The 27,296-nt window shown below is 40.7% G+C and overlaps 1 long non-coding RNA gene across 2 annotated transcripts in view; it reads right to left on the reverse strand.

The window, feature by feature from the left end:
• LOC119851676 overlaps positions 1 to 27,296 on the reverse strand; it is an 80,447-nt gene that overhangs the window by 38,780 nt on the left and 14,371 nt on the right. Inside the window, exons 2-4 of one of the 2 annotated variants that reach the window (XR_006278998.1) lie at positions 15,943 to 16,085; positions 9,985 to 10,087; positions 1,330 to 2,065 (exon numbers count right to left, since the gene is read on the reverse strand). This is a non-coding gene — a long non-coding RNA (uncharacterized LOC119851676). Of the gene's footprint in view, positions 1 to 1,329; positions 2,066 to 9,984; positions 10,088 to 15,942; positions 16,086 to 27,296 lie in introns of those variants that run through there. The other variant, XR_005291327.2, reaches the window with a different exon arrangement.

Raw genomic sequence — 27,296 nt, forward strand, 5'->3', positions numbered from 1 at the left:
TGGATCTCCCACACAATCAGGCCCAGAGTCTGTTTAGGATAGGATACCTCCATGCTGAAGGACATATGGCTGGTCATATGTCTACACTACTAAAAGAACCAAACCATGGCAGTGATTCTCAAGGGCCCAGATCTACAGACTCAAGCTCACTCTATAGCGCCAACAATAGCAGGGGAGATGTTCCTGCTTGGGCTGTACCCCAGGCTCTGAAACCCAGTGGGGGACAGGGAGGAGTCTCAGAGCTCAAGCTCCTGTCCGAGCAGGAGCCTCTACACTGCTGTTTTTAGCCTCATAGCATGAGCCTGCATCCGTAGACCAGGGCTCTGAGACTTGCTCCCGCAGGGTTTTGTGTTATCGTTGCAGTGTAGACTAGACCTTAGTCAATATTGAACCAGTGGCCCAGCATGGTGTTAGGGAATACTGCACTTCTGTCTTTCAGATAAGCTGTAGAAGTGTGGTCTTGACCATTTCATATTTAAGATGCCAAGATACTTTTTGCAGGAGAGTACAGGTGCCAGTCCCAGCATTCACTTGGCCCAGTTCCTACTCGGGTAATTACGTTCTGCTGACCTAAATTTCCCCTTCAGTTATATTTCAAAACAATGTTCCTCATTATGAGTGCTATGCATTGACTAAAGGCTCTGATCCCTTACCTGAGAGTTGGCTGCACTTCAGTGATAAAGGAAAAAACTCCTTTTTGGAAAGTCTGACATGCACTTTGGAATTTTTGGATAAAATGTGCTCTACAGATATCGGTTTTATATATTATTAATTATCGAAAATCAAAGGTGATGGTGTAAGGCACTGGAAACAGAAGGCTAGATATTAAAATGAAAAAGGAATGGTATTTAGGAAACAGAACTTCTGCTGCAATATACCTCTCCACCATCGCTTATTCTGACCAGCCATTCCACTTCATAGAATTCCTCCCCATCCCACATGGGAATGACATTCCCTCACCTTTTTGTAGACGTGAACCATTAATCTCATCTCTGTAATTAAACTCTGAACCTAGGATTTTTTTAAAAAAACCTCCCTTTCAATATAAAATGTGGTTACTGCTATTTAATTTTTTGCAATACTTACTCTCCCTGACTTTGGCAATTTTATTCTCTCAGTCTGAAGGTGAGTAAATCATATTTATCCCTGGACAATCTATTGAGAGATATAAAGTGATTACAAAAATTGCTAAAACTGAAAAGGTGGCAGCCAAAGAAAATGACATGGCGGGACAAATCCCCCACAGATAGGACATAACTACTAGAGAAGGAGAAAATAAGCTAAAATAGACTCTGGAATGGATACAAACAACAAAAGAGATATAGGAGGATAAGTTTGTTTTCTTGTAAAACTGGAACCAGAATTGTAGAATTTATACTATGTGTACACACTCTTCCAAATCCATCTCAAAAACACTATACAATGTAGGCTGCCTACCGAGTATTAATAATAAGAAAAGGCTGCAGTACTGTATATTTCTCTGAATTTGCTCTTTACTGCCAATATTTCACACCAACTGCCCAGAAAAATCAAGTAAAAGCTGCTCAGTCCCTCAGGTTTGTGTTTTTAGGGATTTTTTTTGTTGCTGCTAAAAAAGAGCAAAAATGTTTTCATTCAAGCAATCAAATAGCACTCACATCCTATTTATATAAACTGCTATGATTGACTGCCAACATTACCCTGTGGCAACACCAAAGTATAAAAACCATACATAAGCAAAAGAACATATTGGTTTAGCATATTCTCTTATCTTTTTATTTCTCATAGGCTCGTATACATGGACAAAGATTATACTATTCCTTCACATGCTAGCCCTACCAAGCTTTTATTGCTTCCTGTGCCCATGAAAACGTGAACTGAAGTGCACTAGCATTCAACTACTTCCTTGTTAATAGCACAAACTTGCATGGAACTGATTATTCCAGCCTCTTATGTTGTTTCTCTGCAGACACGCTTTACAGGGCCATGCAGAGAGTTCTCATTTTTCTTTGCACAATGGGTCATCAAAACAGCTTTTTATTTTGTCAGCAGATGCTGTGCATGTTTCATAACCAATGGACTGTACCTGTCAGACAGAGGAAAACATTGGAAAGATAAGATCAGTTTTCCTAGTAAAAAATGGCCCTGTCATAGAAAACAATCACACCAATTATCTTAGAGGCTTGGGTCAGCAAACCATGTAACACAGTTTCCCCCTTATTATTTGCATCTCCTCCTTGCTTTCTATCAAAATATTTCAGCAATCATAATAAGGTACAATGGAAGCCCCTTTAAGGACATACATTAAACATGAAGTGGCTACATTTTGTTAAGGCAACACATTTATTGACCTAATTTTTTTATATTCCCCCTTCCCAATTTTAAATTTTGTGTGTAATTTGCTTCCATAAGCATACGTTACGTTTTTGGCAAATCTCAATGTAGCTAGAAGAGCAATGAAGAATATTTCATTTTTGAAGACTAACTCTTTTTGCAAAGCCATATTGACTTGGTTTAGAAATGTCAGATGTATTTTATTTAGGAGTTGTGGACAAGGTCCAGTGGACAGCACTACCTCTGATAATGCGGGATATTTTTTAGGAAACATCTGAAAGGTCCATCAGGAAGACAGTGGCCTTTATAAAGATTGCCAAAATCTGACTGACTTTATAACCTCTATTGGTGACCAGCCTCACTAGCAGAATTTGCAAGCACTCCAGTCAAGCTGCTTAGTTTCAATGGGCTTCAATCTAGTTGTGGCAGGTATGCAATATTTCAGTAGGGAGTGATTAGGACTGTACAAAGACTCCAGAGAATAATGTGTCCATGTTCAAAGCAATGCTCTCAATCCCCAATCCAGTTTGTTCCTGTATAGATATGCTCTTTTCCAAAACTAGCTTTGGATATATATCATGACACTCTATTTTAATTAAAATGCACAGATGATTCATAAGGAAATTTCCCCAACAATAACAAATATCCAGCAGGACTTCACTTGGGCCAGCTGTCGATCTCTAATACTAAACTTTTTTTGGAGGGTGGGGGGAAGGGAGGAGACATATTGGCAGGCAGGAGTGTATGTAATCTCCAAAACTTCTTAGAATTCACTTCTTCACTCTGCCCTGAGCCCACCAGTCCCACTGCTTTCTACAGAACTGTGACCCCTTTTTGACTCGAGCAATTAGCCAATGTTTGGGGTCTAGCAGGTTGTTTCCATTTGGAGGACAAGTTGATGGAGTTGGGTATTTGTTTGATGCAATCTTGTTTATTTACAAAGACTGTACATAAAGTCCTGTGTCCCCAAACACAGTAGAAATCAAACAGCAGAAGACAGTATCTCTCCTCTCTGTTCCAAGCCTCTTTCAGTCAGCACTCTACCCAAAATCTCACACTCGCTCTCTCAGGGCGGCACCTCCAGTGTTTTTACACACCCCACAGTGATATCCTTCTGCCAATATATCTTGGATTCCTGACCAGTGTTTCATGTGGCCTGTGTTTTGGGTGGTAACTTCCATTGTTTCAGCTATCTCATTCCATAAAGAAGCTTAATTGCTTTTTACAATTTATCCTGAATGAAGAGTGGCTGTTACACCAACCAGCTTCAAGGAAATTTCACCCAATCCCCACCGTAACAGTATTATTATTACAGACTATTTACAGATCCTATGTCTGCACCTATATTTTAAAATAAAATGCAAGTTTTAAAAGCATTTAAAAGATGTCTCTTTGAGCATTATCATCTGGCTGCTGATCACTGTTTTCTGCATGTATAACTCCAATAAGATATTTCCCAATGAACAGCACTTTACATTTAAAAAAAACAAAATAAAATAATTCACACAAGAAACTGATTTGACCAAGCCCCTTCCCCCTACACAGGAGTGTGGTATTAAGCAACCACAGGCAACATCAGACTTGCTGGAGGAAAAAAAAATAATGGCCCATGTACTTCTGAACTTGTTCTTTCCTGCTTGAAGTCATGTAACTATCACTGATATATTTTACAGATGTGCAAGTTTGTTTGGATCGAGGCTCCAGTGTCTCACAGCTTTCAGCCATACATAGAGCTACAATGCCAGAGCCAAAATAGCTCTTCTAGTTTCCCACAGCATTGATGTCATTCACCCTAGCACTGGTGGTCAGAGTTTCCCAATTCCCAAGTATCAAAGGGGCTCTGAAGTTGGTGTACAATATCCCCTGTGATTAGGCACCATGTGGAAGAAGCAGTTTTCAAAATCCTGTTAATTTAGGAAGTTGTCCAGCCTTTCTAAATACACCCCACAGTAGGGTTAAATTCCATAGTCTTTCCTTATAACTCATATCAACCACTTGCATTCTAAGAGTCATTATCAAAACTTCATTCAAAATGCTAGCTTGTTTTCTGGTACCTCATTAACAAAGCATAAAGCATATATTTACTAGCATCTCCTACAATAAAGTTATGCTCAGGAAACACCCTGACTCAACAACACAAACCAAGGGGAGGCTAAACAAAAATAGATCTTGTTTTTTAAAATCCAGGTTTTTTAGGATCTACATAGGCAATGACCAGGTTTATCAACAACTGGCAGAAGTGGGTTTAGGAGCAATGGGGTGGGAGGATTTAAAGAATCCCTCATTTCCAATGTCTCCCTCCTTTTTGGTTGCGGCTGATCTCCCTCACACGGTCAATCAAATCTCTAAAGAGCCCTCCAAAGCCTTGTCCTCTCCCAGTGCAGTATCCTATTAGCGCACTGACCCTTCACACAGCCAGAGCTGGAAACCAAAAAATGCCTTTTTGAATCAGGAAATCTGGAGCACAAAGACAGACTTTGGGTTTGAGAAGGGCAAAGCAGAGGGGTTATTTCTCCTGGGACACATTCTCCTCTCAGTTGCGCTGTGGTTGCACTGGAGGAAAAGAAAAGAATTTGGCCCCTTGAGTGAATGCAATTATTTATTTCCCTAAAAGAGAAGATGGGGGGGCAAAAGCATCCCATATTGCAGGTTTTTTGAAGCAGCCTTCTCATATACCATACAATCTCCTTGTCGCAGGTGACAAAAGACAGGTTTTAGAGATAATACAGCTTTCAGAGATATTCCTTAACCTTTAAATAGGGGATTCCATTAGCTACAGTAATAGCTCTATAGTTGAACTAACTTTTTAAGCGTGCCTGCTATAGTTAATTGAGAATGCAACTCCCTCCTTCAAGTCCGCAAAGGCTTTGAAGGGTTGGTAGATATCTCCATGTACTCTTGAGGCCTGCTGGCATCTTTGCTACTAAGGATGGGTTTGAAAGTGCTTGACTAAGTGGTGAGTGAAGTGGAGCCACTGAAGACATGGTAGATTATCACTAACAAGGCCAGATTTCCAGTTAGGCACAGTAGACACATGCCTAGGGGCACTGGTGTTCTAGGGGCGCCTTACCACTCTAAAACTGTGTGCAACACAAAGGTCAGCTGTAGGCGGGGCTGAGGGTGAGGCGCTGAAGATACTATGCCTAGGGGTGCGTAAGGTATAAATCCGGCCCTGATCACTAAGGAACATTCCAAAGGCCTTATACTTAATATTCTGCTTCAAATGGTCTGGTATACTGCCTGTGCCTTAAATACTGCATGTCCTCTTCATACAAGTACAATGCAGAGCCAAAAGAACCTTAGTTTCCTGTAAGTTAAGGTTGCTAGGATTTATTACCCTTGGATGCACACCCTTAAAGCTTAGGAAACAAAGAGTTAAGTTAGGCACTTCCTTCAATATCAACTCTCTCTACTGTTTCCTCCTACTCTCCAACAAAGGAGAGTAAAAGCAGTGTTGCCAACTCCTGCAATTTTATCACGAGTCTCATGATATTTGGTGTTTTTCTTAAAGTCCTAATTTCTGGAGTCAAATTACAATAATTTCAGCTTTCATTTAAAAAATTATCCCAAACACAAGTTTCTTATCCTCATGGAGGCAGTGAGAAACTGGAAAATGTGATCCCCATAAAGGTTCTAAATAGAAGGCAAATAAGACCAAACATTTATTATTTTTTAAAGTCTCAGGATTTTTAAGTCAACCCATGATTTCTGCAGGGCCTGATTCATGGTTTGTAAATGCTTGAGTTTGGCGGTACTGTATAACGCTTTATCAAGCCATTTTGCGAATGGTAAGACTAAAGCACAGACTAGTTAAGGCCAAAACTTTCAGTGGGACAGTAAGTCTCTGACTGGTCACCCAAAAATTAAGACAACAAAAAGAGGCCATTTTTGAAAACTCTGGGCCAATGGGTCTGATTTTCAGAGATGCTGAGCACCAGCTGACTACCTGGTGGTGTAGATTTTCCGCACTTCTATAAAGAAAATGAGTTATTCAACAGCAAACCAGTCTCAGCCTTGTATGCTGCTGCTACCCCCTCTACTATAATCAGGGTCTGTGTGTTCTGTAAATAAAGGAGCTTCAGTCTCCAAGGCTGACAATCCATAAGCCCAGGAGAAGGAAGCTGGACAGGCTGACGCAGGGACCTTTTTCTGATCGCCTTTGTCCATGCATGCATCCAGGCAGAGTTCTTCTGCGTGGCATCCACTGATACCTTGGACTCCTTTTCAGAGCAGTGAGCATTGCCTGGGATTCTCCACTTGATGTTCCCTTTGGATCTTTGTTCTAATCCTATGACCTGTGCCCCCAACCCTATTTATTCATTTTTTCTCCCTAGTAACTAGTTATGTTCTGGGCTCTCGTTTGAGAGGGCAGGTATTTTGTTGTTCTGGTGAGTGCTACTCCTGGATTTAAACAGCACCCTTTGGCAATTCTATATAGTCTTTTTAGAATACAAAAAGTTTGGCTTTTTTTTCTTGATTCTTGTCAGTCAGGGTTTGGGGTTAGGCCTTTCCTTTGTGGGGGGGTGTCTTCCATATTATCTGTTATTTTGGTCTGAGATTCTCTTTTTTTTATTATTCTTTTCCAAATGTTTCTATGATCAATCACTGAAACGGGTCAATTTACAAAGAGATGCAGGGTTTTAGCCAGACAACTACAGCCATAGCTAACTGGGCTAGCAGCCTGTGCAGTTCTATAAAAACTTTCCACACTGTGCCCATTTATTTGCTTTCCTTTTTTATTGTGTATAGAATTGCTGTCATTTCAAGAAAGTGGGGACTTTTCTGCAACATCACTAGATCTTACGGAACAGGATTCTGGTGTGCATTAAAACATGGGGTACTGCAATCCTGAAAGAGAGAAAGTCTGAAACAGAAAGAAGAAGAAAGGTATTTCCCTTTTCTTTTGGGTTTTGCTGCCAACATCGGCCAGCCTTTAACCATGCAATGCATGATATTACCATTTGGCACTTTTTATGAAATAGATTGCCAGCTAAAATCTCAAGAGGAAGAAAAATGGACTTGAAGTATTGATTTAAACCGGAAGAACCCTTGCAGATAGAATGGAGGCTGAACAAGATCTGTATACTATAAAAATCAAGGTAATCACTTGTGTCCACACATAGCTCCAGCAAAGGTGCTCATATCTGGTTACACCAGTTATCTTGGAAACCAGAGTAATTATTACGTACTTCCACTATGAATAGTGCAGCCCATCCAGAGCCCTACTTTAATGAAAGTAGCAGTGTTTCTATAACTGATTTCGTATGCAAGCACTAAAGCTGGCTAGTGGTTCCCCTTTCTAATCTGATCCACTTTAACTACTGCCTCAGTGGAGTCAAGATAAACCAGAATTTGCAGCAACCTTGAGGAATCTAAAGTCCGCAAATCAAACCAGTCAATAGTGTCAGCTAAAACTCATGTGCACTGAAACAAGCTGACATCACATGGCTCTGATACGAAATGAGCTGAACTTAATTTATATTATGTTATATCTGTTTTCACATAGAGGGGTTCCTGCCTCGGTCTCATTATAATTTAGAGAAAAGGAAAGAGAAACACAAGCAGAAGCCATGGTGAAACTAACAAAAAGTGACTCTCAGTGATCAATGCGGCTGACTGGGATGAGATTGAGATTTTATCACTTTAGTTTTATCTCAGAGTTGGCTGCTGCAATCAGAAGTGCACTCTTTTGTCAATTGCTCTGTAAGAGGCCTCATCTCTCTGACCTTTTCCTGCTGAATATCCCACACATAGCTCACATCAAATGGGCTGTGTTGGGGCTCCAGCTGCACGCAGTCACCATCTTTGCCATTTACATCTCATGACTCTTTTTGAGGACAAGCTGACATGGGGTGGATAAGTCACAAATTGCCTTCTCATCTTATTGACACAGAACTAGTAGTGACCACTGTAATGAATGAGGAAGCTCTGATGAAGCTGCTTTATACAGAACACTTCAGATTTAACTATTTTAATTACCACCAAAGACGATAAGTAGAGAGAGAAACATTAAAATGTCTTTAAAATAAAAAAATAAAAATTATAATTCAATTGTTTATCATCAACAGTCTTGCATACATATAATATATATTCATGAAATCTGGAAGGAAAAAATGAAGAAGTTCAGTCTTTATTCCCTTCAATTTCTGAACTATGCCCCCAGTTAAGCAGGTCTTTAAGACCATATCTATATTCAGCACAGTTCTTAATCATGTAGTTAACTATAAGCACATGCTTAAATCCCATTGACTTTAATGGAAGTTAAGCACGTGCTTCAAGCTAATAATCATGTTAAGTAGTACTTTGTTGAATAAGAATTGTCTGCTCAACCAGGGTTCTATACTGGAAAATGAAAAAAGCAAGCAGAGATAACTGACAGGGCACGGGGAGTTGCCTGGTCTCTGATGAACAAAGGGTTAACTATAGTTCAGCTTCCCTCTCCCCATTGCTCAGGTGATCAATAGATGAGCCATTACTGTGTCTACTTAGAAGAGATGGAGGAAGACGCTTTTGATGAGGGGAGGATCCATACTCAGTTATAGGGCTCAGCTGAACCCCAAACTGGAGGCATATTCCCTGTTTTTGCTTACATAATTTATTTTGATTTCATGTTTTAAACTATTTTATTTGTGTGTTTTAAAATAAAGACCTTGCTGATGGGATTTATATTTTTGTTCTGAATCACTCCACCTATATAAATGCCTTTTCTCCTGAAAAATTTAGAAGTCCTTGTAGCACCTTAGAGACTAACAAATTTATTTGTGCCACAAGGACTCCTTGTTTTTGCTGGTACAGATTAACACGGCTACCACTCAAACTTTCCTCCTAAAGACTCACTAAACACAAGTAGTAAATAGGGGTAAGCTTTCCTGATTAGCCATCTCTCCTGACCCTACTGATATTTCTGTCTGAGTGATACCAACAGTCAACAAACCAGCAGTAGAATAAGATACAACCACTGCAAATGAAGAAATCTCTTGAGCAAACCATGCGGGTCAACAGGGAATGTGACATTGGCTTGCAGGAAATGTCATAGCTTGAGTGCTATTCACAAGGACATAGTAGTTTAAAGCAATTACCACCTCTGAGGCAGTAGTTTTACTGAGCCCTCCAGGGGAGTTCTTCGTTTTAATACTCGATGGCACTACAAATGTCCTGGCAAAAGAAAATATTGTATTCACCCTGCATTAGGTACACAGGAATGGAAGGAGACTGGCAGAAATGTATAGAGACTGGGTTTACAGGAATTTATAATTCAACACTAAGGAGAAATCTTTCAGAGCTTTGCATGCAGTGGCTGCATTGACCTTTGTTGTATGTAAGGGTCAGAGCCTGACAGAGACTGTTCTGAGTAAAAAGAAAAGGAGTACTTGTGGCACCTTAGAGACTAACAAATTTATTTGAGCATAAGCTTTTGTGAGCTCTAAGGTACCACAAGTACTCCTTTTCTTTTTGCGAATACAGACTAACACGGCTGCTACTCTGAAACCTGTGTTCTGAGTAAGTTTCAGTAGCATTCATTTTACACATGCATTAAGCTGTTCCTAAAGCAGAGCATCCTGCCTGCTCAGAACCCAAACACTGCATTTGTGCATTCATGTGCCAGCATAGTGGAATGCAGCAGGTGTAAGAATGTTTGCTACATCCAAAAAACACTATAGTACCACTTACATTTTCCACTAAGCAACACATTGTTTTCCTGGCTGAGCCCAGACTTCATAGACCTACTGAAGTCTGAAAGATGAGGAGGAAGAGAACAAGAGTACATCAGCACCTGTGAAAAGAAATAAACACTCAGAAGAAACAGGCAAACAATGTATTCTCAGAACCAAACAGTTCATTTGAGAAAACACAACAATCACCAAGTCTGACACAGAGGGACATAGGGTTGTACTTTGTTCTTGCTTTTCACCTACTCTTTTTACCTGTTCCTACAAACAGGCACATTGACCTGATTCAACCATCTGATGAGGCAGTGGGAGAAGGAATTCCAGCCTATGATTTGCATCAGTCTAGCCAGAAGTAAGAGAAGTGCCATTTTCATATTAACTGAAAAATCTGCATCATGAGCCCATGGAAGGCAAGTGCAGCACATCTACACATCATGGTGATGTGATGTGGCATCAGCATACAGAAGTTTGAGGCAGTAATCTAAGCCTTGGAGCAGCCCTGAAATAAATTGTCAGCTGAATCTGTAGAGAGGAAGGATCCAGTCTTGCTTCCACTGAGGTCAAAGGGAGTTTTGCAATTGCCTCTGTTGGGAGTAGAACTGAGTCCAAGATACACAGCAGAGTTGATAGGCTCAGTATCCAGCCCTGGAAAGGCATGCATAAAATAGAGCACAAAGGTAAAGATCACAAAGGAAAAGTGAGGGACCACCTTCATCAGGTTCATATTTGGGGGTCAGTTAAGCATTAGAAGGATGAGATGTTTATCCAAGCAATTCAGACTGAGAAAACCACACTGGTTTGAACAACTGGACTGGAACTCTCAGGAGAAAGCCCTTTCTCATGAAACCTCCAGTGTTTCTAGTTCCAGTTTGGCAAGAAGTAATGTGAAAGCAGCTTCCCTCCTGGAATTTTGTATTTCTGGTTCTAATCCCAGCCAGCAAAACAACATGGAAAATGGATTTGAACAGAGACCCTTTGCATTATCTGAATTTAACAAATATCTGAATTTATTTTCATTTTTCTGACAACATGGCTTTCAGTATTTCTGACCACAGAGGCAGTAGTTTTCATCAACATGAGTAGATTCACATAAAGTATGTTTTAAAATCTGGCAGCTAAGCATTGAGATTCCGCTGCAATATGTATTTTATAAGTCATGAGATACACACATCAAATGGGCAAAAGGTTCTTTTTTTTCCCCCCCTCCAAGAGAGGTTAGCCATTCCCTGCTATTGAAAACTCTGCTATAGAAAACCCTTCTTAGTAGAGATACAACTGACTCCTTTGGGAAATCCCTCACCCTTATACTACCAGCAGTGTAGCTCCATTAGCAGTAGGAGGAATCCCTACCATAGACATGGAGCAAACACCAGTATTTTAAGCATCAGAGCGGGTCTAGACAACAGTGTAAAAACCATGGGTGACCAGCCGGTCTACAGTAGTCCGCCCAACCCCAGCGTAGCTGCAATGGCGAAAGATTTCCAAAAAACATCTAGGGTCAACACAGTCCTAGAGGAGGTTAATACATTTGCCTGACTGGCTAGGAGGAAGAGCTATTATGGGGAACAGGAAAGAGGGGGAGAGAATAAACAAAGTAAATCAGCAGTTCCTGGAATGCAAGGCAGGATTTACCTGGAGTTTGATTTCTGAAGAGACCCACAGGGGCAAAAAGGATAATTTTACAATACCTCATAATCTACTCACACATTTCTTCCATGTTGCTAAAAGCAATTCACTCTATCAGCAGTTGACTATCGCCAAATTTTCCTCCTTCATGTCTGTCTTCCTCTTGGGGAGTAGCAAATAAAGGGCACACAGCTCATAACTTTTTTTTTTAAACCAATGACATTCTTATAAAAAGGAAATAAAACTTATAATTTAATAGCCATTAACTGTTCCCAGAACAGCTATTATGATCAAGAGACCTAAAAAATTCTCTCCATGGCCAGAGGGCAGATTCTCCAGTATTAAATGGCTATGGCATGATTCCAGGTGCAGAAAGAATCTCTTTAGATTGGCTCTTTGTTGTTTTTAACTAATCCTCCCATGCTGTCAAATCTGCTGCGCTGCCTCACACCAGCAAGAGAACTCCAAATATGATGCCCATCTGCCCAAACCCAGAATCTGAACCCTGCTGTGCAAAGTGGTCTAACCCCATACATGCACAAATGATGCAGAAGCACAGACTACCACATCGCCCTCACTATGGACATTCCAAGAAAGCAGATATTAAAAACTGTGGTTGTGACGGTCACATCCAGTACTATAATTCTGCCATACCTCCTGGTCAAATGGCTTTCCATTTGTGCTTCTACTGCCAACATTCAACACCTAGGTGGCACCTCATAGACAACTACTTCAACCAGGCATTGCAGTTTACACAGGCGCTGAATTTTATTTTTCCCAGTGGGTGCGCCATCTCTGCTCCACCTGAGGCCCCACCCCACTCTGCCATTTCCTGAGGCCCCGCCCTCACTCCACCTCTTCCTGCCCTGCTCCGCCCCCTCCCCGAGGCTTCCGGTCCACTCACTGCTCTCTGCCCTCCTGCCAGCCACTGTTGCACTATTTTTTTCTGTTGGTGCTTGATCCTATGCCAGGGTATGTGCCATTTCCACCCAGGTTCCCATTCACAAGAGGTCCTCCCTTTAAGGATCTTGCCTCAAAACAATTTAAGACCCAACAGTCTCCTTAAAATCAGAATTTGTTAAGAATAGAGTGAGAAAATTGGATTAAAGAAAATAAATGGACTGCATATCACATCTAGTGGGAAAACGTGCCAAAGGTGAGTTGGTAGGTACAATTTGAAATAATACTGCAGAAAACTACCTTACACTTATAAAGAATGCATCCTGTATGGTCAACAGGTCCTTGCCTCCTCAGCCCCTCCCTCTCAGCATCCTGTCAGCGAGACAGACTCTCTCCTCTAGGTAGCTGTTATATTTCATATTAGAATAATTATGTTTTTCCCACCTACATCCCCTTGCAGATTCAATGGACTAGATAGTCTTCATTTCCTCTCAAACTGTAATGTAATGTTATTGTGCACTAGCAGCTTGCTGTATTAAGCAGCTACTGTATTCTACCACAAAGGAAGCTACATTTCATTGTTGAGTGAAGTGATTACAAACTGTAGAGAATATTCAGGACAGTACTTTAGGATTAAGGGGTGATGAAAATGTAAAACATTTGTTACTTTAACTAGATAGCTGCCTACTAACAGACAGCATACGTTTAAAACTATCCACATAAAGACTCTGAAATAGGGTTCTACCAAATACCTGTTACAGGCTGCCTGTCTTTAGTCACATTCACACGATATATAAGGACACTAACTACAGCCAGAGAGAGAGAGAGAAGGGGGAGAACCTTCTATCATAAGGCAGACATATTAAAGTTGAAAAGACAAAATGCCCTTATCAAAACCAGCATAATGGTTTTATTAATCCTAATATTTTGATTTCTCAACGTATTGTCTCATTCTGAAGCCCCAGATGTATAAATCTGTATAAAACTGGCAGCAGAGAAAGCAGTGTGTTTTTCTCACAAACAATCCAAACATTTCCAATGATGTACCCAGACAGTCATTTATCTATTTACCTATTTGTCCAGGATGTCCTATAAAAAAAGTGCTATTTCTGGAAGTGACACTGAAATACTGTGCTAAGAGAATGAAAGTCCTGTCTGGCTGATGTGCCATTCACAGTCCCTGAAATACCACCTGATCAAATTGTCAAGGACGTCACCTGAGCAAAGTGCTAACATTACTCATAAGCTGCAGAAATTCTCAAATAATTAACCAATAACTACTCAGAAGTGATTATTACGATACTACATTACCTTCTACAAACAGCATCACAAGGGAGCTCCTTGTTACATCTATGACTTTTTATGGATAATATCCACAGGTAAAGGACAACTATTTTCTATTAGTACCAGCCACTTATAAACAAGTCATGAAGGCTGAAGAGGCCTAGGTGAAGGATTGATACACTGACCTTTCACCTTTTATGACCTATACTCATATCTGCTGGATACCCGAATGTAAGGAGTTTGGCATGCTCCTTGTGACAATTAACTTTGGTTCCAATCACAAAATCAGTCCTCTACAATTTGACACACTTGGGACCTACTCCCCAGAGGAGGCCCAGAACTAGAATAGCATGAGATGTCGCAAATCTGGACTCAAGTGCTTTGGCAGAGCTATGCATCAAAAGTGTGCATAGAAACTAGTCCTGGCTGTAGCTAGAGTTGTTAATCTCCTAACCACTTCGGAAAACAAAAATTTAGACACCAAACCACCTTGGCCGTAATGCAAATTTACAGAAATGGCAAATCTTGAGATTATTAATTTGAAGGAGTCATTCAGCAGCAACTGGATCAAGTTAACACTTCAGAGAGAAGGCAATCAGTTAATTTAGCACGTGTGTCTCCCTTCTCTTCCTCTTTCATATATGTATGATTTTCCTACCAGTTGCTTTCTCCGCCCTTGCTGAATGAAATATAGTAGGTTTGTACATTATATACAATTTGACTTATGTCTCTCTGTTTTAGGTAAACTGTTTTTATCTCCTTTGGTGATTTTTTATTGGATAAGTGTTTTAATATTTTTAGAGACAATATAAAAAATGCACATGTGGACCAAGATGAAAATGGATTTTCATTTTTTAATAAAAATGTTTCCCTTTTATTCACAAAGCCTTGAGCATCCACTTTCAAGTGCCTTTTCTCCATTCTCACCCTCCTCTTTTAATCCAGTTCCCTGCAGACATACACATACTGCCACAGTTGTATTCTCCTGCCTTTGCCCATATGCCTAGGCAGCCATTAATGTCACGTAGGGGACTAGCAAGTAAGGAAGTGCTCCAGAAACAGTGCAGGCAAAGCTTCTCCTTTCTCCTGAGCCAAGTGCATCATTCTGCCAACACATCTGTTTCCCCACCAAGCCAGCAGAGTGTCAAGGTCATCCTTGAACCTGCATATATACTAAATGTCAGTGTAGAATGGCAGGGGAGGGAACAGCAACAAGGACAAAGCTCCCCCCACCCCCATCCGCTTTGATTAAAAAATTAGATCATGCCACCTCAGAGACGTTCCTTGCCAGGAGACAAAATTCCCCCAAAGCCGGAGGCAAATTTCCTATCCTCCAAGGAGCCCCATGTTTTCAAAGACACATGAGGTCTTACTGCAAATGAACTCCTGACCTGCTCAAATGCAGCACACATGTACCATACAGATTTTATTACAAAGGACAGTGAAAAAGAAGAGAGCGTTTTCTATTCATAAGCCATCGTTATTACTGTACTAGGTCAACAGGACTTTTCCCTGGGGGATTTGAAAAAGGGTTAACGTGAACAAGAGGATAAGGGAACTCTCAAAATAAGTGGTCAAAAAATGTTAGGTACACACATATGGGGTCCCATTGATCCTCTTTGGGGGTAACCTCAATAAGCTAAAGTGACTTTACGGGTGAAATTGCATTCTTTAAAGTTTATAAACCATGTCCTGAGGTCTTTAACTTGTTTTTAGTCTGTCTTTACTCAGGCAAAACCCCAATGAAAAAATAAAGTGGCATTTTAGAAACAAAAAGGAAATAGGCATTGTGTCGTCAGATTTATGGCAAGATGAACAGTGTCAGCTAAAGATGGTTAGGGTGGGCTAATAGAGTATAATTACAATTTCCTATAATGGGGCAAGTTAAATAGACAAGCTCTCCTATCCTGAGGAGACAGAGACAGAGGTCAGCACTGAGGGCTTTGAACATAAATGCCTCTTCCCATCCCACCCCTTTTCACATGTGGCACCATAACAGTAGCAGACAGATGCTACACAAAGACAGACACACCTGATTAACCATGAATACAACAGCTGTCGTTCCCCCATCGCCGCCACCGCTCACACCCCGGTCGTTTCCGTTTTGGTTTCCCTTTTCATTCTGCTTTCATGAGGAAAGTAAACCTACCATTAAAATCCAAGTGAGTGGAGTGGTATCAGCGTCATGGGCCTTTGTTTCTTTCCTCCCAGACATGTAATAGGTACCTTCTGATTTGTCCTTTCATCTGAGGAAGGGGAGGCCTACTGCTGAGAGCTCAGTCAACGCTTAACCTGAAGCATGAAAAAGGAGAGCAGTGGGTGAGAGCTGGAGTTCAGTCAAGTGAGAGGGAAAAATAAAGTTCACAGAGAGCGTGTATTCCTTGGGCACAGAAGAGCACCTGGATTCCATAACACCCACTCTCCCCCTCTTACAGCCAGAAAAGCCTGTTTAAAACACCCACACTTTTTTTTTTAGTAGTAGTACTATAATTTATTTGTCCAGGGAAAGCTCAGCTCAGAAGCAGCATCTGGTTTTTCGTGAGGTCCTGCTAATGAGTTACCCTATTTTCCAGCTGGGACAAAAGAGCTCTTGAACTGTTCTGCCACAGTGGAGGTAGTTGGGGTGAGGAATGCACTCTTCCAACAGGTGTTTTTTGGCCTATATTATTGCAAGGGGGAAAGTTTCCTATTTCCTTTCCCTTAAGAAGAGAGCTGCCTGGCTAGGGCATGAACAATGTGTGATTAATTTGGTTACACTTTGAGTGAAATTCCTCCAGTTCATCAGTTTAGATGAAGAAACATCACAACACCTTATTAGACCCCAAAGTAGTCAAACTATGAACTGGTTACTGACAGTGGTCCCAATCCTGCAACTGTATTTTATGAGCAGAACAGTGAGCAGAGCAGAACAGTCACCCATGAAGATCTGACTGCAGGATCAGGGCTAAATATGCACGGATCATTTTATCACTGAAATGCAGCCCCTATGAGGTGGAAGGCAGCAGTCTTTAACAAAGAGCGTACAACACTACACAACTTTTCCGGATAGGAAATGAAGACTATCAAATTCAATGAGAACTACAGGAGACTATTTTGCTTTATTTTTAAAGGGAGGCAGAACAAAATTTGTTTCCCAGCCTGGAATTCAGTAGAGATTAGCCTGAACTAAAATCTGAAATCGAGACATCCCTAACCTTAGGAAAGCTGATGGCTCAGGCTGGTCTCTACAATTTAGCTAGCATACTGGGGAAAGTGACTGAGGAAGAGGGGTGGGCAAGGAGTGCAATTCTACGCTTTTGCACTGAAAACAGCATGATGCCTCATTGTAGTTGTAGTTCAGGTACATCATTCTCTGCCCTGGGTTGGGCTCTACACAGAGGCAGATTAGGGTTTTGTGGGGCCCTGGGCCAGAGCAAGTGGGGGAAACCTCTCCCCCTCCCCCGTGCTTTCCCTGGTGCCCCTGCCAGAGAAATGGGATAGAGGCATGGGAGCTTCCCCCTGCTTCCCAGCAGGAGCACTGGGCAGAGTGGGGCAAGGGGCAAGCCCCTGTGCCCTGATCCCACTCCCCAGCAGAAGTGCCGGATGGGCAGAGCAGGTCAGAGTGTGGGGGCACCCATTTTTCTGGGGGCCCCCCAATTTTCCAGGGCCCCATTTGCCCAGTGGCTAATCCATCACTGGCTGTCAACAGGACTCTTATTCTTGATTTTGGAACTGAATTAAGATCATTCAGAAGAAGAGACTTCTCCTCCAGAATAAGAGTATCCACACATGGAGTTATTCTGCTTTAAATTCACACACTACCTTATTCTGGATTAATTTTCACATGAAGACAAACCTGAAATTATTGTAAGGCTTTTGAAGTGGATTAAGATAATTCAGAATTTGGCACTCTGGCAGTTAATCAGTAATGACTATTCCAGAATAACTCCCCCTGTAGACAAGCTCTTGCCAGTTAGCCTAGCAAGTGATAACTATACTACTAATTGGCTAAGAATTGTTCACAACTAGTGTTCTAAAACATTAAAAGTATTCTTTCACCCCTGCCTCCTTGTTGATCTCATCCACTTGGTATGCTTTATTTGAATTATAAACTCTTTGGGACAGGGATTGTTATGCAGTATACATTTGTACAATGCCACACACAATGGGTCAGACACCGGTTGGGGCAGGCCCCTAGGAGCTACCTTAGTGTAACTATTTAACAACAACATTTGCCACTTCCGTTTTCCACTAGCAAAAGCATATTTTTCACATTAAAAAAATGACTACATTCCCATGTTGGAATGAATCCTAGATTTATTTTTTTACACATTTACACGGAACAGTTTTTCACTTGAGAAAACCTGGTATTAAAATATTTTTTTGAGAAAGAGCCAAATAACTGACACTAAAAACATTTTGGATTTCAATTAAACTAGCAACACGTAACAGGAAAAATTACAGCTGGCTGAAGTGGGAAAAGTATTGGGAAGATCTCTTATTAGGGACTAGAAGAACAGCACAACCCCCAGACATGGAAAAAAAACAAAAACAAAAAACCACAGACAGACAAATAGACAAGACTACCAAGTCTCTTCCTGCATTGTGTTCTACTGAATAACTACCACAAGGGAGGCTAGGTCATTCCATCTCAGATAATATGCCAATACACTAGACCCCACAGAAATTTAGGTTGGTTTGAGTTATTTAAAATGCCAGCTCATTTCAATGGAAGACTAAACAACCAGAAAAATTTTTCCTTTGGCTACTTCTTTCCAGTCACAGATAGTTTCCTGAAGTACAAAGATGGGGACTGGGGAGGGAGAGAAAGAGAGATGCACATTTGGGTGAATAATGCTCTGTGACTAATTACTGTGGTTTGACCTGTCTGAAATAGCTTCATGTATCCATGACCTTTTGAAGAGCCATGAGCAAGAAACTAACAGAAATATTAATGTGTAATGTGAATTCTCACACTCCATCTTATAAAATGGGCATTAAAATGAATAAAATGGCAAAATAAACAAATAGACTTAATCTGAGGAGCAATTCTACTAATATTCAGCAGTGGGTGGGCTGTGAGTTTAAAGTACACTGACACAGATTTACAAAGAACTGTACTGACTTCATTTTAAATGACAACTTCTCATTAATCACGCACAAATACTACATGTTCCACTGCTCACACAAATGGGAACAGTACTTAAGTCATTAACAAATTGCCAGACCCTCCTGTATATCTCACTACATGATTTCACTGAGAGGAAGTGGAAGTACTCACCCAACCACTCCAAACATCATGTCCCTTGTTATCAACCTACACAACTTTACACAGAACACTTCCTGCAATGTAATTTAAACATCTTTAAATATATTCTGTTTTCCAGAAGTTACACTGTAGTTAACTGCTTTTTTTTTTTTTTTTAATTTTTACACCTCTTCTGTGAATAAATACAACCCGCACCTATCTTCTCAGGCTGTGATCTCATCAGATCTGACAAGCTTAGCAAAAGCAGATTAATGATCATATGTAGCTCTTATGCTGTAAAAGACGTCAGTATCACTAGCTCCACTTTATAGATGGAGAAACTGAGGCACAGAGTGGCAATGTGATTTGCCCAAGTTCACTCAACAGCCGAGTTGAGAATAGAACCTAGGTCTCCCAAGATCCAGTCCAGTGCTCTAACCACTAGGTACACTGCCTCCTAGATTTAATCAGTATTTAGGTGAGAGGACCCCAGTCCAAGGGAAATACATAATAATACAGGGGAGGTAATGGTGATTTGATACAGAATGTTAATCTTGGTGTCTTGACCATTCTGCAACAAAGTCATGTACATTTTTCTGATCTAAATTCCTCCTGCAGTTACAACTGGTAATTTTCATTATCTGTTCATGTGTCCCTGAGTGCTTGTTGATATTTAAATTCCCACCATAGTTTCAACTGCATACGGTATTCTGCTTCTTCTCTTAGGATCCACATCTGCAAGGAGGGTACTTAGCTCCTGGTACGTCTGATATGAAATCGTTGGTAGTGATGACATATTCCATTAAACCCACACACCAAATTCCAAATCAGTAAGGGATGCAGAGATTTGTGTGTATAGAGTTTATAAAGTACTTTGGGACAAAAGGCATTACAACAATTACATTATTATTAAAACTGAGTGAATAATTCACAGGACACAAGATTCATCCTCTTTCAACTCATGTACATTACTATTTCCTACATTTGATTGTTATTTGATTAAGATCTTTTCAAAACTTTTTACTCTGAATTAAAGGTGAACATTCTGCACTTGAACTTTGTCATCTAGTTGTAACTGGTCATAGTCTCCTGGCATATTTATATATGTTTCTATTCCCTGACTAGACAAGTGCACATGCATTTCTGATGCAAATATCAAAATTCACTTAAGCATTTGTTGTCCCCAGTTCGTTGATTTGGCAATCTCTATTTGTTCCATGTATAAAACAAAGCTCCCTCTAGTTAAAGTTTGGGTATATACATCCTATATTTTAAAAGGTACATTATTACATGGCTGGCAAAATACTCCAAGATCCCATGAACTAGTTGTAAAGGTTCAATGGAAAGTGCCCAAATCACAGCCCAAGTCACTTGGAACCTCTGAAAATCAAGCCACTTTTATTTAGATACCTAAATATTAATTAAATAGCACCCCAGTTAAAAATTTTGGTCTAGATTAAAAAATAGTTTGTTCTGAACTAAAACTCATTATGTGATCATCACTAAGAACTACATAAAAGTCCACATCTGAATCCAACATTTGTGGCTAGCCCCTGTGTCTGTAAAGGGGAACTCTGAAACCTTGATGCAAACAACCTGAATTTAGGGGAAATTCAAATTCAGATTTCAGATCATTTCTGCTAAAACCAAACTTATTTACATTTGTGATCAAAACTCACATTCATACAATAGGGCAAAACAATGAAAAGCAAGTGCACAGCATCAATAGATGGATCATACAGCAATGAACTAGAACTTGGAGTTATGGCTTGAGGTCCAATACGAAAGATCAAGGCCATACCAGCCCTGAGAAAGGCTTAATCACTTAAAACATGAATAAACATAAGATAACACAGTTGTGGTACTAAAAATTGGGAACCCTTCCCCTCAGTGGAGACCTGCAAACTGGAGACTAGAAACTGGATGAGAACAGAAAAAGTGAGATGCAAAAAAAAGAAGAAAAAAAAAAGGCTTACGAAAACTAACACAACTCCAAAGATGAGAAGTGACATAGAAGATTTTGAGGAGAGAAGCTGAGTAAACAGTGGAGAAGTCCCAAATAAGAGAGCTGACAGCCAGAAACTGTTTGGATTTTAAATGAGCTCAGGGGACCAAGAAGGGGAAAGATCATTGAACTGTTGCCCACGAATGACAAGGATGAGAATGAAGCACTGTGAGAAAGAAGACATCCAGCATATTTGGCAGCAGTAACTTTAGGAAGGTCTTGAACAGGGACAGAGTGGCAACTGATGCTGCTCAGTCCATGACACATATCAAAGAAGAGGGAGAGGATAAGGGGAAACGTGTCTGACTCAGAGAGAGAGATGAAGCAGCAGCAAGCACCAGAAAAGTCAGCTATGGCAGAAGAGGACCGGGAAAACCCTTGGGCCTGTGCAGAATTGCTGATGAAGTGTTTAATGATGAGGTGGTGAAGGTATCTTGTCATGTCATTTCAACAGACTAGAGAGGCAGGAAAAAGCACCTCAGAATTGGAAAGTGGCAGAAATAATCCCCAGAACAGTAAGAATACATAATGACAGGTTTCAGAGTAGCAGCCGTGTTAGTCTGTATCTGCAAAAAGAAAAGGAGTACTTGTAAAATTTGTTAGTCTCTAAGGTGCCACTAGTACTCCTTTTCTTTTTAAGAATACATAAGGCACTTGTTGCAGTATTGTTATAGCACAGGAACACAGGAAAGCATGGGTGCAAAGTTATGGCAAACTCCATGGGATCTGCAGAACAAACCATTTTTTTTAAAGCCTGCAAATGGTATTTCTCAGAAGAACAAGATCAGTCCCTAAGTATAAACTTGAGCTTGTAAATATTTCTCTTCATAGTGAGCAGCAAGGAAAGCTGGGAGGATAAAAGGAATCATAAGGCAACCTGCTCTATTGCTCAGAAATTCTGCTACTGCATTAAGCAATGAGAGGGTGGGGGAAGGGGTTTCAAACACAGAACACCAGTAAATGAAAGCCCATCTATACTTAGTGAGCAGAACTCTGCAGTGTTCCAGGTGAGGTTGTACCACAGAGCAACACATGCTCAAGCGATACACATTCTAATCTCTTGGACAGCTCATTTTAATGGTTGTCACACCCTTTATTTATCTCTTCAAAGCAAAATGAGATCTTGCATCCTATTCAGATAGAATTTCATGGCCTGGACTAGTGGGGCAAAGAGGCTAACAATGGAGCCTCTCCTTTCGCTGCAGGTGCCTTCTTACCCTTGGGCAGAAGCAGAGTGCGGAGCAGCATTCCGCTGCTGTAAAGGCTTTAGCTGTACTGAAAAACTTGCCAGATTTAGTTAAGATAGAAAAACATGGTTAGTATTCCCTGTACTTCCCTATACTTAATATAGATAATAATATCTGTATAATGGAAGGTATTAGCTGTATGTCATAATATCTAGGAACCCCAGTTGTGGAGGAGGACCGCATTGTGCTAGGCACTATACTGGGGGGTTAATTTATTGAAAATCTTATTTACCTAAGACAACAGGCAAAGTTTTCAATACCACCAGTAAGTCTGGAGAGAGGGAGGAAAAATCATGTTCCCAGGGTAGAGCACCATTGTGGGGTCCTGGAAATCTACTTTTGGCAGAGGATTTTTGACTAGTGTCTGCTTCTGATAAGCTACTATTGAGGCTTTTAAAGGCTAGGGGTTTTCAATGCCTCGCTTAACAGCTGAAAGGTTTGGTAGGAGAGGCAAAGACCCTTGTTCAGATTCGACTGCAGCACCTTGCAACAAGAGGAGAATTAATCTGTTTTCCCTCTTGGCCATTTTCAGCTTATTAGACATTTCTACACCCCCTGTGAGGAAGCTGAGGGAAATTTTAAAAGCCAGACCAACAGCCAAACATGTTGTTGACTCTGTATGATGCAACGCATGAAAAAAGGAACAGGACAACCTAGGTAAGCTCTCAAAAACTCTAGTGTCCCACTGTTTGTTCCTGGGATGTCATTTGCCTCATAAAAGCAAATCGTTTGCCTCATAAACAGTGGACAAAATTCTTCAAACTTCCTTGTGAATTTCAAGTTGCTTTTCAATGGGGCCATATTCACACCCCGGTTTTATTTTGTATGTCTGCCTGAGGCCCCCCATTTGCTGTTAACTTCCTGATTTTACGATGATAGCTAATAGTTTCTGATCATATTATTCAGAACAAAAGCTAGATTTTCATCAAGTGTATAAGTCTTTCATTATTTTCACCAATAACCTACCTGTTAGGTCAGCTGTAAATCTCCTTTTCCAATGGGACTAAAACTCAAGTTACTGAAGCTTTCCTTTATAATTATATTGTATAATTTTAGATTCTTAAGGGCTGGTATCATCTTTGCCCCTCCCACTCCCATCTCACAGTAACCATCTCATGCCCCATGTCATAACCACCCACCTGTAAAGATAGATATTGAGGTCAAGTTAGTTATTGTCTGTATTAAAATGACTAAACATGCAACTGGGAGCCTAAATTTAGACACCCAATTTGGAAAAATTTGGCCTAAACTATAATAGGAATGTCCAGGCCAACAGAATGATGTAATGTTTTTGTAATCATGAACGTGCTAATGCCTGTTTCAAATTGCTGAACATGCCCTTTCAGCTAGCAGTTTTCAGAAGCATGAAGAGATGCTGTCTGAGAAGAGTGCAGTTAATAGAAGTGCCTAACAAACCTGACCCCTTACTTTTACCACATTATACTTTCCTTCAGACAGGACAGTTGGACATCTCTCTCCAGAGGCAGTCCAGGAGGCTTGTTAGACAAAATGTGCTTCCTTCCCCCATCCCAGGATCTGAGCCACAACACTCGGTGTAGGAGTGAAGACACCTTTTTCCCTTTTAATGAAGTCTCTTAGCTCTATATAGATTAAGCACCCTGTATGAAGAGCACTGGAAAAATGCAAGATGGTATTGTACAGTATTGTATTAATGTCATTTAATGGTAACTGTCAATACTAGTGATGGAATAAATATGGAAAAGGAAATTATTGTAATAGATTGACAGTCTGGAAACTTCCACATACAAGAGACCTGTAAGAGGCTGCTGCTATGCAGGCTATTAATGCAAATCATATGCATCATGCCTGCTCTCTGAATTATGCAGTGCCATGTAAATGTCTAATCCATTTCACCAGGCTTGTCTTTATCCAGAAAAAATATTCCACTGACATGCTGATTAGTATACTGAAAGAGTTTTAGAAGTTTGGTGCTAAAGTGGGTGCCACTGCAATGTTATTAATTTAGTTTAGAAGACAAACAGCTCTCTGCAGCCATCAAAATCACTACATAAGTCTACAAGATAACTTTGTCAAGGCTAATAGGAATTTACAGGAAAGCCTTGTGATATGTGGTAGGAATTAGCAAATAGATAAGAAGGATATTGTTTTTCGAGGCAACAGTTGTTGAGGACTCAGTAACGGTATAGAATGAGAGACCCGCTAAGACCCTTGGAATCCCTGTGTGATATGTTACATGGATTTCTAGACATAATATTGTGAGAACCTATAACAGAAACAGAAAGGAAACTTGAGGGAGCAGTTAGCACATTTATATTGTGGGCATTGTGGTAATGCCGCAAACATGCTTGCCTTTTCTTTCCCCCCAACTTGGAAAAGTGACCACTAAGGGGAGATATATTAGAGGTCTATAAAATCATGACTGGTGTGGAGAAAGTAAACAAGGAAGTGTTATTTATTCCTTCTCATAACACGAGAACTAGAGGTCACCAAATGAAATTAATAGGCAGCAGGTTTAAAACAAACAAAAGGAAGTATTTCTTCACACAACGCACAATCAACCTGTGGAACTCTTTGACAGAGGATGTTATGAAGGTCAAAACTATAACAGGGTTCAAAAAAGAACTAGATAAATTCATGGAGGATAGGTCCATCAATAGCTATCATAGGCAGGGATGGTGTCCCTAGCCTCCATTTGCCAGAAGCTGGGAATGGGCAACGGGATGGATCACTTGATGATCATCTGTTCTATTCATCCCCTTGGGGACACCTGGCATTGGCCACTGTCAAAAGACAGGATACTGGGCTAGATGGACCTTTGGTCTGACCCAGCACAGCCATTCTTAGGTGCTTATGGACTGTATAAATACATAGGAAGACTGTGCCTTTTCCAAAGAGCTTAGAGTTAATGCAATTGTCTTTCAACTCTGAAAACGTAGGGTCAAATCCTATTTAGGTTACTGATGAAAGTGATTTTGATGGGTTAATCCTAGTCCCTGGTGGGCATTTGTCCACATCACACAATTAGCATCACAGTATCAGCTAAACAGAGGCACAGAATTGGAATAAGCGTGGGTTATTGTGGCTCAGAATTAAGCTTAGGTATGTGAAAGCAGCTGGCATAAAGCCTGCTTTTGCTGTGTCTGGCTCAAACCAAGCCATTACTGACACTCCCTCATTTTCTTGAAGAGAAAAGCCACTCTCCATTAAATAAAAATAAAATAAAATAAAATATAATAATAATAATCATCATAAACCAAAAATAAGAGACAGTGTCATTTGCAGGTTTCCTGCCAGATTTCTAAAATAGCCCTTTAATATGCATGAAATCTGATATCAAATACAAAAATACCTAAAGGCTAAACACTGGTCATTTATCCAGTTTTAAATGAATGCCTAGAAACAAGGCAATCATTTTGTCACAAGACACCTGTACACCTGGAGAGTGAGCATGTTGCAGAAGTGCTATTAAGTTGCTTTGTAAGACACACACCCAAATGGAGAATTCCAAGGATCCATATTTGATCAGAATCTTGATGATTTTTTCTTTGTTTGTTATTTTTACAACTATAGTGCTGAGCAGGGCCCCACTGTAGTAGACACTGTGCATATATCAACAGCCTGTGTTACAGTATAGATCATCATAATTTTAGGTGCCTTTATAATGGAGTTGTAAATGGTTACCAGGAGTTGGGAATATCTGCATTATATCAACAGCCCCTCGCTAGGCTTCTGTGGCTCCTTATTATGATTAATGCAGGCTCCTGCACCAACTGTCTGACCTGGGCGTTATAAATACCTTCCATGGTCAATAAGGGGTGAGGAGGTCTTGAGTCTTTTTTGTACCGTTTTTTGAAGACTGATTTAAAACCCTTCACAGTCATTTTAGGGAAGAGATCAATGTAGGACTGTATGTCTTAGATCCTGCAATTTCCTGCCTGTTAAACAAATTCTGAGGATACAGAGATCCTAAAGGGTTAAATAGCAGTAAGTACCTTAGTTCAGTACATTCACTTGCTCACTGGCCTGCACTCTCTCCCTCCCCAAGGTTTGTGCGGGAAGCCAAGGACTTTTGATGTTACAAGGAGACTCGTGTTGTTAATAGAGGAATGAACCTTTAGTGGTTTGGCTTTCAAATGTTTTGAATTCACACCACAGAAGTTTATGAAAGTTTCATGGGGGTATGGAGTTCATTTGGAGTGGATGTGAGCACAGTGCAGTTGGGCAGAAGGCCTCTGTGGGGCTCATAACAAACTGAAAAGTATTCTTTGGCCTCTGAGGGACTGTTTGCAAAATTATTTGTTTGCTTGCAACATGTGGGGAGGGGAGGGTCAGCACTTGGAGATTTGAGAAGATCGATCTTTAGAAACACTACTGGTCTCTACTCTACAGTGAAATGTTTCCCATGTGTTCAGCTTCCAAGATTTAGCGTATGTCTACACTGGCAAAGTTACAGCGCCAGCAGTTACAGTGCCACTTAGAGAGCACTGAAAGGAAACAGCTGTTGTGTGTTCACACTGTCAGCTGCCTGTGCAATAGCGAGTTCACACTTGCAACACTTGCAGAGGTATTCAGAGCGTGCACTCTGGGCAGCTATTCCACAAAGCATCTCTTCCTCTTTTGCCGCTAAGACTTGTGGGAATGTGGAGGGGGTCACAACGTATCCTGGGTCCTGTCCCAACGCTCCATGATGCATTGCTTTGCATCCCAGCAATCCCTGTGCTTCCGTCCCCATTTGGTGCCATCTTTCAACAGTTTGTGGACTGCGCGCTCTGACTCTTTGGTCTGCAGGAATGGATCTTACACTGTTGATCAGTATGCTGCTCTCTCTAACACATCACAAGTGGCAGTGGAGTTACTCCTTAAACTACAAAGGCAAAAGGAGTGTGACATTGATCTCGCCACGCATATTAGCTACGACACGAGTGTACTTGTGACATTCACGGAGGGGCTGACCACAGTGGAACGCTGCTTTTGGGCTCCAGAAACAAGCATTGAGTAGTGGGATCACATCATCATGCACGTCTGGGGTGACGAGCAGTGGC

This window comes from Dermochelys coriacea, chromosome 2, assembly GCF_009764565.3.
Source record: "Dermochelys coriacea isolate rDerCor1 chromosome 2, rDerCor1.pri.v4, whole genome shotgun sequence".
Taxonomy (NCBI): Eukaryota; Metazoa; Chordata; order Testudines; family Dermochelyidae; genus Dermochelys; species Dermochelys coriacea.